The sequence below is a fragment of the Lepisosteus platostomus genome, chromosome 2 (assembly GCF_059453375.1).
Source record: "Lepisosteus platostomus isolate fLepPlt1 chromosome 2, fLepPlt1.hap1, whole genome shotgun sequence".
Classification (NCBI taxonomy): domain Eukaryota; kingdom Metazoa; phylum Chordata; class Actinopteri; order Semionotiformes; family Lepisosteidae; genus Lepisosteus; species Lepisosteus platostomus.
This window is the reverse complement of record NC_142612.1, coordinates 16,725,004-16,740,835: the sequence shown is the minus strand read 5'-3', so window position 1 is coordinate 16,740,835 and position 15,832 is coordinate 16,725,004. Positions and strand designations below refer to the sequence as shown.

Below are 15,832 nucleotides of genomic sequence, written 5' to 3'. Positions count from 1 at the left end.
CTACATGTACGGATTCTCCCATCTTCAGAATAGAAATTACAAATGAAACTAAAGAGCAAAGGGTTAACACCCCACTATGAACACTACTAATGTTTTCTATAAACACTCACTAACAAAGCACGACAAAACATATGCTCCCCAGCAACATTACTGACTGTACCGGCACACTGTTGATTCAAAAGATAAAAGAAAATAAAAATAAAAACCTGCCAGGGTTTGGAACTAAGCTGCTAATCAAGAGAACACCACCAAGTAAAACTTCTCAGGTTTGCACTTGCAATGTACAAGGGGTACCCTTTATTTTAAAAAATCAATTTCCAAATGGTGAAATGTTAAGGTACTGTCTGGATTCTTGCTGTGGTCTAAAATGTGCCTTGTAAAAGTACGAAGACCCTTGCAGTTTTCTCATTTTGTTGCTTTAAATTTAGCCGTCATGACATTTTGAAGTAACACTTTGTTACTTAGCCTACTTAGACTCTTATTATGCAAGAGGATTGAAAATGCCTAGAGAAGCTTTAGAACAGCAAATGAAGGCATCTTTTTGCTTTTATTCACAAGTACAGACAAGTGTTTCATTGTGTGTCCAAGTCCTATGAGTTCTGTTGCCCTGCAGGATATACGGACAGGTGACTAATATGAAATTTCACTTTCACAGTTCAATCAATTGCACTGTTGACGGTTTCACAGATGTGTGGAGATGCCTGCAGTACAAAGAGTGTTTTTGGGTATGATGTTCTTCAAAAGATGGGAGAACTTTTCAGGCGGGTGTCAAGACTTCTCTTTGTCTTTTGCAGTGCTCTGTGAAAGGGGTTGCTCAAAACAAAGTTAGCTCATTGCATAATTTGAGGCTGACGTAAAGCTATTAACGCAAACGGTATTTGACTCTGATGCCTTGCACTGTTGTACATCTCTATTTGTCAGCCTTCTCCATGTTATTTCTGGTGTGAAGTGATTTTGTCACAAGTTGTTGCAGTCCATCAGAAAAGCTGCTATGGTTGTTTGGTTTAGTCTGGAAATGACATCATTCCACTTCAAAAGAGTTGTCCGAAAACCCCAATACAGATCAAAATGGAAGGAAATAATCAATGGGCTACTTAATGTTCACACTCTATCATTCAATATACTGTATTATTACTACAGGAATTGGTGAATCTGCATTCCGCTGTGCAAGAAGTCAAGCTTCATTTAGTGCAAATGATGTGTTGCTACACGGCATGAAAGTGCCTGATTTCCACTTCGACAGACTCACTTACCATCGCTACAGTCTATGCATCTCTATCCACTTGACTAAATTAAGAATGGAAATGTCTGCATACAAAAGAGATTTCTCAATTGCTACAAACTGTCAGTGAAAGTTTGATATTTGTCAATAAGCAAAGAGCACCCACAAAATATCTTTCCTGTGTTGACAGAATCTGGGGCTCTTCTTGTGTTTTGAAGGACAACTCATCAGCCTTGTGCTTAAAAATGATGCACTACAGGATCTTAAACACAAAATAACGTTCTCGGTGGAATGTGTCGCAAGTTGACTCTGAGAAACAAGGGAGGATATAAATGTACATCATCTATCTACAGCTATAGCAGCTTTGCCCTGTGGAGAGGCAGAGTGAGCCAGGTACCCTCTGGACAGGACGCCTCACAGGGCGGACATCTCCAGAGCGCTCAGAGAAAGCCCAGTTGTTTTATTTCATTCATCCGCAAGTGCAGACCTTATAGACAGTGTATGAAAATGTAATTTCATGCAAACCTTCATTAAATATCACTTGTTGTTTTTAAAATTCCTTATTGTAGCAGTTCTCTGCCCAAAATAATCCGAAATTGCTTCACATACTGTACAAGAAAGGACATACTTATTTACCACTTAAGTAAAGCACCAATCCTGCCTAAACTACCTCACCAACAGACCAGACAGAGAAATAAGAAACTGCTTTTTTTATAGAGGCCAGACTGTTCAAGCCCAGTGTGGAATTTAGACAGGACATTTGGATTAACACTCATATTCCTATAAACAGTACCCTGGGATCTTGAAGACCAGTCAACAGCTACATTTAACGTTCCTTCCAAAAGAAGTCACCTCCTACCACTGTGTGCCCCATCGCCACACTGGGGTACTGGTAGGAAAGTCTGGTCAAGAGGGAAGACCCCAACCCTCACTCTAACCTACCGATCCCAATGGGTTGTGGGAGTCTTGAACAAGCTACCCAGCCACGTTGTTGAAGCCAATACCCTGGCTTCTTTCAAGAAACAGCCAGATGAGGCCCTTAGCTCAATTAGCTACTATCAACAAAAATGGATAGATGGGCCAAGTTGCCTCCTCTCATCTGTAATGCCTGTAACTTTTTTTGGTTCGTACGCCCCACCAACACTATTTAGAGCGGCATCTGGTTTTCATTGGAGTCCCCTGTTTGTTCAGTATAAAGCAGCCCCAACCTTGATAAGATCAGGCCAATGGGTGGCAGTAACTATTTCATTTCTAGAATTAGTGTAAAATTCTATAGAAGAACAATTAATAATGGTATGTTACTGCGTGACAATTTCTTATCCGTCTTCCCAGATTAAGGGGTGGTGTCAGCACAGACTTGCTCCGAGCTGTTTACCAAACAATCATAGCCGTTTCTCCTGCAGCAACGTTTACATTTTGATATTTTTCCAGAGTGACAAAAAGCCAAAATTTTTGTTGTTGATCACAATTGAGTTTCTATCCCAAATATAAGCAGGTTTCGTAGGAGCTCAAAACTATCTTCTTGATTTATCGATACATTACAAAGGGTTTCGCGTTTCCATTCTGTTCAAAAACCTGCACATAATTCAGAAAACATAGTGAGTAACCTTCATACTGTTCATCGGCCACTTGATTTGAAAACTGGCCTAGGACAAATTCATATGGGCTGACAATTGTGTGGAGTACGGGAAGCAGCATCAACTGCATTGTACTTTCACATGAACCTGCACCTCAGAATTCCTCGTAGTTCTTAAATTACGGGCTGAACCACTAAGGGCCAAGTCACCGCATGTCATAGCGTGGGCATTGGCGACTGTACTTGGCACACTGATGCAGGGCTGCGCTGCAAAGCTCTCAGGGTGTAAACAGTCATCATTCAGCAAATGAAGCAGCAGATGCAGATTCCTATACGAGCACACCGTGAACGGATCACTGCCTCTGTCCAGGCAGCAACCAGACGGTCACCCAAGGGTCTCGACCACCGTGCTAGAGTACCTCCATTGCTTCTGTATTTTGCTAAGCCGATTACTGAACTACACTCGCTCTCCGTAAGAAGACATTTCTGCCTCCAGTCCTTTTTTGCGAATCGCTCTGCTTTAGGCGGCTTGCTGCCAAGACATTGAGCAAGCTGAACTCTTGTGCAGTCTCTCCTCAACCCGTTTAATTAACCTGTTGCTTCCCTACAGTTACAGCTCACAAGTGGTTACCAGTGACTAATGTGAAAACCGAATGACTCTGTATCAAACATTTCAAGCCTTTGTGGGCCCCACTGCTTTAACTCCATGAACATCACTCGAACATGAGGAGAGCCAGCAGTCTGAGCCTGGTAGAGGGTTAGCACTAATGTCCAACCCCGACCACAGTTAAACAGCAGATCTACTTGAACAACAGCTGCAATACAAGATTCCGGCAGCTCTCAGTCGAGCGATGGAGAAATCAGCTGGACACACTATAGAACACACAAGGACAATCCAGAGCTTACCCTAGAAACATGAGGTGCAAGACAGGGACTTCACCTAGGACAGCACGAGTTTGAAGACACATGGAGAACATGCAAACTACACAGAACTCACCTCAGGCTGGAGTCAAACTGATCTAAGAGCAGTGAGGATGCCACATTAACCAGCAATGCTACAGTGCTGCCCCATTTTAAATATAAGCGAGCATGACATTAATGAGTACTCAAGGAGACAGACTGCGGAGGCAGCTGCCCACTTTCTTATTCCTTATGCAGCCTCAGCTGTGCGTTGTGTTATTTCGGTTGACCTTTGGATGGAGGTAGCTGGATCTGCCCCAAGCCACTACCATGTGGGGTGGAAAAAAGCAGAAAATGAGTCACTTCAAAGCGTCACTGCTGATAGCTCTGTATTCCTGCAGTGTCACAGTCCTGCATGTTTGTTCTCTTTGCGTGCCAAAGCCTTTGTGACTGTGAATTTTAACAGCAGCTGGAGGTGGAATATTCATGAGGAGGACTTGTCCTTCCTGTCAAGTCAACGGCTTCAAAACCAAATCCTATTCACAGGTCTTTCTATGAGCATCAGTATTTAACACCTCAGATTTCAAATGCAGAACAAACACCTTTGAATCCCCCACAAAACAAAACTTAAGGTTAAGGATTGCTTTTATAAAGGGTTCTTGTTTCGGTTTTTGACGATAGCAGAAAAAATTACTTCAGCACAAAAGTGTTAATGTCACGTGGGGATCTTCACATAAGATCAGAAGATAAGACTGTGGAAAGACCTGTCACACCTTCCTAGCACCTGGTGTGTGGGCGGTGTGGTTCTGACATAACAGCAGGAGACAACATTGACCACCTGCTGCTAACATGTAGCCTAAACTCCAAAGCTATGCAAGACTGGGCCTGGTCAGTGCTAGAATGGGGCACATCCTCCCTCAGTTGCTGCTGTAAGGGGTTTCTGAAGACCAGTAGGTGGTGCTCTTCCCACAGATCCAAACTTTCCAATCCATTGCCACCTGTATAGTGATCAGAAACACTATGCTGTAGGACAGGCACCTCACCATTCCATTTACTTCTCCCAAGAAATATAAATTTCTCCACATTTCTTTAACCTCACATACATTTTTCTGCTTGTCGATAACATTGGATTATTCAATGATTCCTTTGCTTCTGTGTTCTCAAAAGAACCACAAAGTATAGTTTCAGCGAGGCCCATGGTGGTTCAGTTGCTGAAGCTGCACTAAGCGTGTGTAGAGGAGGCACGGTGTCAGTAGTCTTGGCATGCCACCGCCAAACTAGATCTGTGACATCACTCAACAGTCGCCCTGTGATTGGTTGGAAGTAGACACCCACAGGAAGTGCTGTGTATGTGACACTAATGCACCACCAAGGGCACAAGCTTCGTGTGTGGGATCTTCAAGGTCATGCAATGGAAAAAATGAATTCAGGCTGGTGGCTCAGACCACAGCAGCCACATGGGCCAGAAAAATGGGGTTGGAGGGCCGGAACAGACCCACGAGCCAATGTTTGACATCACTGTTGCAGGAGGTGCCACTCTTTGGATGAGACATTAAACCAAAGGTCCTGACTACTGGGTCATTAAGGATCCCATGGTGCTGTTCATAAGAGATGGAGAGTTAATGCAACCAGAGAGTTAAATTTAGAGACGAGAGCTGGCATCCTGGCTAAATTTCTCTCTCAATTTCCACACTTTGACCTCACTAAAGCTTAATCCAACCAGTGAAGTAAATCCCCACCTTTCCTGCTGATCCGCTGTGCAGTGGGACTGCTGGCCCAGCATGGTTGCAGGCTCAGAGTTTGTAGTTCAGTGTCCACTCTTTTTTTCCCAGAGACACCCATAACAAGCCATGGGAGTGGTCTATGGAGCTCAGCCAACATTCTGACTTCAGTGTTGAGTATTAGGAAGCCATCCTGGTTTACATCCTCAAAGAGCATGCAAACCACCCAGCAGTTACTAGGTTAAAGAACATTTCACACAGATCTTCGCAATCGTAACGGCATGCTCTTCTATCTTACTGCACCACAGGAGGCATGACGTGGGAACAGACACCACATTGTTTCGAGTTTTGAAATCAACAACAAGGCTCCTTGAGGCTGTCTGTTCGGTAAGGGACAGCCACGCCCTTGGGCGAGTGCTACACCGCAGAACCATTCAGGTGTGTGCGTGACAACCAGACCACCACCCCCGCGCCTCAGAAAACACAGGAATCTGAAAGTGATAAGCCTGTAAGCAGCAGCTAAAAATAGAAAGAACTGCAACCGTTGGTTGGTCTTTGAAAGGAAACGAAGATAAACACAGCATGCCAGCATGCGGCCTGATAATATTAAATCAATAAGCCCCGTTTTGCTGGCAGTACTTTAAGAAAGAAACGGCCACCCACTATGCTAAAGAAGGATGCCGCTGCAGAAACTCTAAAAGAAGCAGCTGCTGCAATAGTGCCCAAGCTGTGCAGGCTTCAGCTGTGCCCACCGGAAGGAGAGGAAAACGTCTTTCGGTGGTCTTCAGATAGACTGTTTCTATTGAACAGTTAACAGGGTTAGAATACTGCCGCTGAAGGATGAACAAAACTCAGTATTGCAGGAGACTGCAGATCCCTGAGCTACTCAGTAAGAGGTATTGAAAGATCTCTCCAACATATCATAAGGATGTTTGCTTGAAATACATGCTGAACTTCACAACATGCTCATTACTTATGTCATTTAAATATGTTATTTAAAATGACAAAAGTGGGAATAATACACGCATATACAGTACATCAGCACTGTGCAGAGGAGTTACTGAACCCCACAGGCTAGCTGGCTGAAACAGGGGTGAGTGGAGACTAAAGATCTCTTAATTCTCTGGAGTGCAGATGTCTCGGCAGTGCTGGGAAAACTGTCACAGAGAAGAGTAGAGTTCTCTGACCTGGCTTGACATGTTTTCACAATAGCGCCACCCAGTACCACTGGGAATTACTGTGACAGTTTGGAGGGAAGTGTTTTCCAAGGCTCAAGACAAAGTCACAGACGGACAGCCAGCCAGCCAGCACATGAGTCAGACTTTACAAACCCCAGAGCCGAGCTGGTGAAACAACATCTACAGCACCTGCAGCCCTCATCGACACAATAGATTGCTGCAGTTCAAAGGTACAAGAGCAGCTCCACGTGAGTGCCGGTCACCTGTTCTTTCATCACACTCATCTGCCAGACTAACGCTGCACAGATGTCAAGTTCACCTGTAGCCTTGCTGGGGGTTTCATAACACTGCAGTTTACAGAGCCAAAGCCAGGTTTTACTCATCTGACCTCTACGCTCAAGCTAAAAAACCCAGCCGGAGCTGCACCTGAGTGGCAGACGAAGAGTGTCCCCCTCTTGTATGTCAAGAGCATTTGGTTTCTTTATGCCAAAACGTACCACATAAATGCGAGGAATAAGTCTTTAAAAAAAGTAATCTTCATTCCAGAAAGCAACAGCTGTTATTCAAGACTGTAAGATAAATAATGGAAATTGCTGGGGGGAGTCCAGACCTCATGCTGCACCACAAACTTGCTGCACAAAATGTCTGACCCCGGAGGTCTCTCGTGAAGGCTGCTGGACACATAAGGAAGAGAACTGTGCCGATCACCGATGTGCTCTGATATGAAGCCATGGGAATGTTTCCGGGGGGAGGAATGTAGGAGCACAGGCCTGAAGAACTGAGCCCTCTGAGCACAGCTGTGAAAAGCTGAAGATTTCAAGGCAAAAAGGATTCAAGGTTTCAAGGTAAAAGTAATTGCCCTTCACTGTATTGCAGAACATGACTCCTGAAATGTAATTGATTGTAGATGATGCAACGAACATACTTTGAAATAGGATATGAATTTTGAGTGCTGAAGGATAATTAGCATAATTTAGTGCATATTAAAATGTAATAGTCATGAGTGAGATGAATATATATACAAAAAAGTACACTTCGCTATAATATTCCTAAACCCAGAGTGCTTTAGGATACAGTGCTTCTTTATAAAAGCCGCCTCAGCACAGATGAGTAGATCTACACCCCAACATGAGAAACCAGCCCACTGGGCAGCCAGTCCTCTCCCCTATCAGGAATGGTGACCCACTCACAAAAGCATATGTGTAGAGTGCCAGTAAAATGAGGAACTGGAAGACAAAGGTAACAATTCCAAGGAAACAGAGGTAGTGCTATTTGGTTTGTGCATTCACAGCTGATTTTGTGATAATTCTTATCACGCTGGGATATGTGTGGGAGTTTCAATGGCCCAGATCCTAAGATACAATTAACACAAGAAGCCTTTCTGACAGCTGTGCTATATTCACCTAGGATACTTCCCCAGCTGGATGAGACCTACTGGAGCCCCTGCTTGGCATCAGTCTCCATCATCGAGCTTCAGTCTCAAACCTGCAGCTGGTCCAGATTTCAGCAGCTCTGCTACTCACCAGGATTAATGCTGGATAACCATGCCCGTATTTCAAAACATGCATTAGCTCCCCGTTCCTTAACATGGTAACTTTAATACACTAAGTCTTGACATGTGCCTATACATCTGTCGTACTGGGCGCAGTGTATACTCCTGTAGCTTGCAGACTACAGACTCTGGTCAGGACAGACAGCACTCCTCTTATTAGGCTCCCTTTCATTTTCCAACAATTCTAATAAATCTTCAAGTGAAATTTTACATTTCAACTTAAAACATATCCAGGTTGACTTATGGATTCCTTCTAAGCATTTCGAGATGAGCTCCTGACTTAAAAGTACTCCACATGACAGGAAACACAAAGCACAAAACACAGGCGACACAAACACTCCAGGGAAACCTTGGCCTTGCACGCCAAGGTGAAGAGACGATGCACAAGCACCAGGCTCGCTGGCTCCCTGTGCAAGAGGGCTGTGTGAAAACTGGACAGCTCCGCTGGGTTCAGGAGTGCTCGCTGTAGGAGACGCAAATGGGCCTCACTGTCACAGCTATTGGGAAATGTAGTATAGCTAATATCTCTGAAGTGATTATTTTTCAGTCTGTTCCACAATGTTGCTTACTGCCTGGATAAAATGATACAGCATACCGAGGGAGCCTGGTTTTCACTGTCTATGGAAAATCCTAAAGTGGATGAACTGTCGTTGTTTTTGTCGAATCTCAGCACAGGGTCAACGATCCAAAATGTGACGTCTGTAACGTCTCACTCTTAACTCAGACCTCTAACGATTCAATCCTTTGAAAAGGCGTTTGTTCCTATACCTCCAGAGGAGAGGTCCAAATTTTAGGATCCTGAATTTCACGATAATTTTCTTCTAAGTCCTGGAACCCCCCAATTTTCAATCTAAACCAAAATCAGACTTCAAATCATGTTTGATGTGAATATCACAATCATAGTAAACAGAAGAGGTTGTGAAGACATGACAGAATAGAGCTGGACTTCCAAAAAAGGAATACATAATGTCGATTCTCATCGGCTCTTCTAATTCTGCAGACCAATGCCTACCAATTTTTTAAACAAAAACCGTACAGAAGGTTGAGGCTCGTAATCTCGCCACTTCTTCCACAATGAATATGGCTTTCATTTCAGATTGGCTCACAACAGGAGGGATCTTTAAACCATACCTGCACATTCCATGTCATCAGATCACTGACTACTCAACATGAAGATATGTAGCAAAGAGTGGGAGGTTTAAGACAATGGATTCTGTCTGGATGAATTTACTCTGTGAATTGACTCTACTCTCGCCCCCTGGCCACAAACAAACTGAAACCTTTCATTTACGTTGTGTTTTGTGTCTTGCGAGCTTGGGTCTGATCCAGATTCTGACATCAAGCAGGGAAAAGAGCAGGTCAAGTCACGCTCGCAGGATTTCAAAGAGGGGTAGAGTTGGGGCATGGTTTTAGAAAATGCACAGCAGCTACGACCCCCAGCCTGAGGCCGTGCAGGCGTTCAGACAGAGCACCGGTCTAAATGAGAAAGGCAGCAGTGAGGCATAGTGGTCAGGGCTCCAGCCTTAGAACAGTAAGTTTGCAGGTTCAAATCCTGGTGGAGCATTGCAATTGTACCCATAATTGCTTCCATAAAACAAGTAGCCTGTCTACCTTCTTTAAGATCTCCAGCTGTATAAAAAAAGTACAAAGGTAAGCTGGCAACCTGATTTATTAAAAATAAAAAGTATTGCTCTGCCTAAATCGCTTTCTGTGGAGGAAGGCATGGAGTACAGCTCAGCAGAACCTTGCAGTCAACGTACAATTCAGTATCTTGCCCTGTTGGCTCTTTCCTTTCCATGATATAGGTCAGAAGGCTGCCCACACAGGCATAATAGTGCAGACACCACCGAGAAAATAAGAATAAACTTTATGTTATATAGCACCTTTAAAGGTGGCTTCTCAAAGCGCTTTACAGGATGACAACAACATTAAATAAGAAGAATACACAAGATAAAACACAATTACAATATATAGAGGAGACTGTGGATGGTGGTACTAAGAAAAGCAGAGGGGTGAAGAATGGAACCAGTTAAGTAAAGGCTTTTCTGAAGAAGAGGGTTTTGGGTCTGGATTTGAAGGAGTTCAGAGGTCACTCTCTGATATCCTTGGGGAGAGAGTTCCAGAGCTTGGGGGCATAACAAGAGAAGGCCCTGTCACCCATACAATGTAGACCGGCTTGGGCGACAGTAAGGAGAAAGAAGAAAAATCCACATTCGGAGGAAGGAGGAGGAAGAAGAAAGCTAAGACAAGGGCCTGCTCATCAATGCCTTGCAACAAGGGAGGTGACAGGCTGTTCCAGTTCTGTGCTCCATCAGAAGAAGGGATTTGGGTCAGAAGTGGATACTGGGGCTCTTCCCCACCAGCCGCACAGGAGAACCGAGGCACCACCTGACTGCTCCGCCCTGCTTCCATGAGCAGCCAGGAAAGTGCAGGGAATTTAATTGCATCTTTGAGATGGGGGGGGGAGAAAAAAAGAGTTGAAAACTGAAGGGGTCAGCAGCCCCAGAACAATGGAAGCTTAATCCAATGAAGATATTTCTATTTTCTGGAGACGAATTCAGAATTCCCAGAAAGCTTTACGACTGTCAAGATCAGGAGAATATAAGAACGGTTACAGATTAGAGAAGGATATTTCACCCATCCCTCAAATATGCTAGTTAGTTAGCTAACTGATCCAAGCTCATCCAGCTGTTACTGAAAGAAGCCACAGTATCGTCAACAACATGGCTGCTCAGCTTGTTCCAACTCCCAAAGCACTTTGGGTTCAGATGTGCCTCTGGTTTGGGGTATTAAATGCACTTCCATGCATTTTCCACGTGTGCCTCTTGTGGTTGGTGCCTCCCTGTTCATTTTGAAGAAGGCCTCCGAGTTGACTGTCAAGGCCTTTGAGAATTCTGACTAACGGGTCGGATTCCCTCAACCTTCTCAGTGCAACATGAAAACGTTTCTGTTCATTCAGCCGGTCAGTGTGGGACAATCTCTTAAAACACAGAAGGTATCTGGTTGCTCTTCCCTGGGTAGATTTCAGAGCAGTAATTTTTCTATAGTGTTCAAACCATCATTCACTGACAGCCATGCTCACAATGATGATAAGAGGCAATCATTACACTCCGCCCAGTGCCGGCTCCTGCTGCACTGCCAACAGGCCGCCCACTTCTAAAGGAACTGAAGGCCGAGTCCTCAAGCCAGACTCGGGGGTGATCTGGAGCTGTGAGGGTTCAGCCGGCCCTCATTTAACAGAGTAACAAGACTTTCCTTCCCCCACAAGCAAAGGCTGATGGGACATTAGAAAAACACATTCAAGAAATCAGTTTCCAAACAATAAGTCAGTGTTGGTCAAAGAGAAAAATATCCTCCTAAACACAATTCATTCCAACAGATCAAACTGATTAATCCCTTTCAGCCAAGCGATATTCTTTTAAACTGTCTCTTAGGCAGATGTGATCCCAACTGCGGCCTGGTCATGCCTGCTTAGCTAGCTTACCCATCGAACGCGCACCACACCTTTACTTTGGCCCCCTGTAGAACTTCACTCCTGTTCCACGAGCAACGCCGGCCCTGGCACAGTCACGTTCCTCTGCAGCTGCCAGAGGCCGAGAGATCAAGGACGAGAAAGCGCCAGTAACCTCTGCAGCCCACTTTGGCAGACCGAGGGAGTGCACTGCTGGAGTCAGGCTGGAGAGCACTGAGGTCTGCTCAGCCTGGGGGCCCTGCGCTTGCAGTGTTCAGCACTTCGAATGTCTACCTGCCCTCAAGCCTTTAGTCAGTCTTCTGGCTCCTATATTAAAACCTAAAGGCATTGATCAGAAAAAAAAGCAATGAAATAAACGGCTAAAAACAGGCCTCAATAATAAGGGCCTGAGATGAGACTAAAATAACAAGCAGCGTAACTCCTCAGGATGTTTCAAAATGAGCCAAAAACCCTCCTGTGCAACAGTGTTACCCTTCAATCTATACACAGTGCAGCAATGCAGGGACGTTAATTTACAAGGGTGCCTGTTTAAACTCGGTAGTACTCTTGCAGACGCGCTGTGCAGCCCGAGACGCTGGAAGACAGAGGGTCTTTTGAGGCGGAAAGGGTTTTAAAAATGAACTACAAACAAGCTGACAGGCTTTGTTGAAAAGACAACTGATCATTTTGGTGGATGAAAGGCTCTAGCTAGCAAACTTCGCTAAGCATTTACGCACAGTGTTCAGCGATACCAAAAGACCCTGTTACAGATGAAGTGGTGCGTGTCGCTGCAAAGGCCTTACGGGGGCTGTCTTAAGAGAAGATCATTTACAGGCGCGCTGTACCTTTGATTGCATGCTCTTAAACCTCTGTGAATTAGGGTTGCCGGGACAGGCTCAGTGCAGGGCAACTCGACTCCAGCGCTCAGTGTCTTCTAAGTGTCCTCCCATCCGAGCTCTTAGCTAACTATATGAACTCATTGTTTGCTTGACTTGAGACAAATGAACCCTTTTTCTTCCCCAGGGCCTGGAGCAGCCACAGCTGAAAGAGATCTGCGACTCCTGCGGAACCGCAGCCAGGCCCGAAGGCTGCCATGCTAAACTTTCTCCCGGCCTGCATGTACAGTACACCATCTTCTAACACCGCGGGCGCAGGGAAACTCAGAGGAGAGCTCACTTTAGGAGACGGCACACACAAGACAACACCCCACCATTCCACTCACAAGGCAAACCCCGAGGCAGGTCCAAGCACGTCTTACAACTCCTGCAGCCTGCTGTCCTAAAAAAAACCAAAGTTTCTCAGTGAAAGCGGATACAGAAACAGTTACTGCCACTCTGTGTTCACAACAAGACGCAAGCCGAACAATTTTAGAACTGCATGGGATAGGAACACTAGGACCCCACTATAAGATAACATGAAACAATGGCTTATTCCACCGCCCTGTAACAAACTATACCACAGTTTTCTTATCAAAACACTGGAAAGAACTTGAACTCCACTCTCCTGTTACTGAAAGAAAAAAAATCACTAGTCATAACCATGTAAAGCCTATTGTAGAAGAGTTGTATAGGTAATAGGTCTGAGATATAAATAATCAGAAAACGTGTGTGTGATAAAATGTTTCTTCTTTCTACTTTTCAGTGTGGAAATAACTTCCACTTGTGCCTTTGCAGCCAATGTACACTGGCACAGCTCCCCACTGAAACCCATTAAAATCAGACTATCCCTGGAATCAAACCGGCAACAATGACAAAGTGATCTTTGGGTCTTTGAGCTCAGTGCTCCCTGCCTCGAGAGCAATCAAGAAATTAAACGTACTATCAGGCGGTGTAGCTGCAAGGTAAGGCCAAAACTGTTTTAAAAAAAATGATACCAGCCACACCCAATGAAATTCACTAAAAATAACACTGATCTTTACATGAGTGAAAGTTATACCGCACAACTCAGGCAAAGCAGGCTTTGAAGTACTCGTGCGTGAAGTTGAAACGGTCCTGGTTTCAGTTTCACCAGGAGCGGAAAGAGAAGAAGCCTCTTACAACCAGTGAATGAGGTTACCAGCTCAAGAACACCTCTGACTGACACCTCCTTCACACAACAGCTGCCACCTTTGACCCAAAGTGAAAGTGTTCAAAAGCCGGTCCTCCTGACTTCACACCTGAACAGCATTAAGACCGAAAAAAACCTTTGCTAAACTTGAAATGCCCACACATATTCTCAAGATAACTTCACATCAGACACGTGTTTTTTCAAAAAGTATTGCCTATTCTTGCATTGTTTTCCTGGGTGTCCCAGGAAATACTGCCCTGTTCCAAAACTAAAGATCTGACAGCACAAAGATCTTCTTGGGAGATTAAACAGGGATCAACTTGACGAAGCACCACCAAAGAGCAGCAGCAGCAGAGGATGTTGCTTTCACAGTTTACACTTAATGACTTTTCACAAACAAGCCATTACCTCCCAGTGACCTCTACAGCAGGAGCGCTCACTACTGCCACAGAGAGCAGCGATGCTCCAACTAAAGGAAAAGAGACGATATCCCTGGTCACCATACACACAGGAGCTCAGCTGCCTAACAGCATGCCTGCTGGAGATTTGAAAAGTGTCATGAGAGACAAAAGTACCCGGGCCTAATCCAGGAGGTACAAAGATCCCAGCCCTGCAGGGCTAGAGAGTTTCTGGCTTTCTTTTTACCCAAACAAGTAATTATGAATACTTAATAATTTTAACTTATTAGGAGGAAAAGTTGAAACCTTTTCTTGTTCTTTTTTAGATTTAGGGTGACCTATAAAATCTGTTGGACCTTGAAGACACCAGAGTTGGGCTCCCCTGTCCTAAACGACAGCAGGTCCAGTCTCACTCTCCTTCTGTCTCGGTCCAGACGTTCATTCTTGTTAACTGGATTTGCAGTCAAGTACACAGCGTTTCTCTACACTCTACACCCAAATTACCAGCGCAGCCACGACTAAGGACGAAGACCCCGAAATACGGTGACGGTGATGTTACCGCAGGTCCTCCCGATTTAACTGTCGTGACTGTTAACATTATTAGTATCATTAGACGCTGGTGAAATGAGTCTGGAGATCTCCAACATCACAAAGACGGCGGATGGGCAGCTAGACTAAGGACTGCGCCTTGCTTTAAATCCCTTGGCGCACCCAAACTGTTAGTTATGCATCATCAAATGAAGATGTTTGCTGAGGAGGGCGGTAAGTCTACCTCGCAAGCTGTCAGGGCAGTGCGATTAATCAAGGAGTCGCCATCAGTCAAGAGAACATCGCCAGTATTTTGTTATTTTAGGATGCCGTGTGCTATACATCCAGGTCCGTGCGAACTGCGATTATCACCAGGTCGCCTCTGCGCAAAGGCTTCTTTCCATAATCCAGAGACTGGCATCATCCCGTTACTCAACTGCAGCGTCATGCTGTACGGACGTCGGACAAGTGTCCAGGGTTAGAAAAGCAACGTGCAAGGACGGCGAATCGCCGGCGCCCATCGCCCCCCACCCCCACAGGTCTGGCGGGCGCAGTGTGCAGCCTCTCCCGGCCACACACACACACACCCGCTCCCGCACTCCGCCGCTGAGGAAACCGCCGATTCACGGCAACGGGGCACGCTGGAGAGCCCATCCATAATTCATTATAAACAACAATGACAACTCGAGCGTAATAACTGGCTTGAGACGGGGAGCGGAGGAAAAAAAAATCCGAGGCACGAAGCATCCACGATTTGCACCACGTAAATGGAGCATGATAATTAATCTACTTTCCACTTTGATTAAAAGAACACGCACGAATCCCAACTTTTCCACGTCGAGCCTGCAGAAATTGCACTCCCACCCTCCTTGTCTGGAGGTAACTATGTAGGCTTATCCGTGATTTGCAGCGGTTTGGAGGCACGGAGCGGCAGTGATTTCCTGCCAGGGTGACCCTCCAGTTCACTCCTGCTCCTGCTCCTCTTTCCCGCAGTTCCCAGCTCACGATCCCGTCTTCCCGACGCCCGGCCAGAGCACCGCTGCAAGATCAGGGCAAGACAAAACACGGACCTTCTTACCTCATCGTTGGGGATCCATCGCGAATTACAGCTTTAATAACAGTCAATTCAGAATATTTAAAACCACCAGACCCCCCTCCTGCTCGTTGCCAGTATTTTCCTTGCTTCCAGACTCCCGTTTTTTTTCTTTGAGCCGCCGTACTGCTGCGCAACCTACCCGACCCGGCCTCGTCAAGCCTTCC

The 15,832-nt window shown here is 45.3% G+C and overlaps 1 protein-coding gene across 6 annotated transcripts in view; it reads right to left on the bottom strand.

Annotated features, from left to right (window-relative positions):
* itsn1 (intersectin 1 (SH3 domain protein)) overlaps positions 1 to 15,799 on the bottom strand; it is a 91,425-nt gene extending 75,626 nt beyond the window's left edge. For 3 of the 6 annotated variants that reach the window (XM_088600932.1, XM_088600941.1, XM_088600974.1), the window contains exon 1: positions 15,651 to 15,798. The gene's annotated coding sequence lies outside the window, so the exon portion shown is untranslated. Of the gene's footprint in view, positions 1 to 14,816; positions 15,543 to 15,650 lie in introns of those variants that run through there. The other 3 variants (XM_088600967.1, XM_088600915.1, XM_088600924.1) reach the window with 2 other exon arrangements.
* Positions 15,800 to 15,832: the final 33 nt, after the last annotated feature.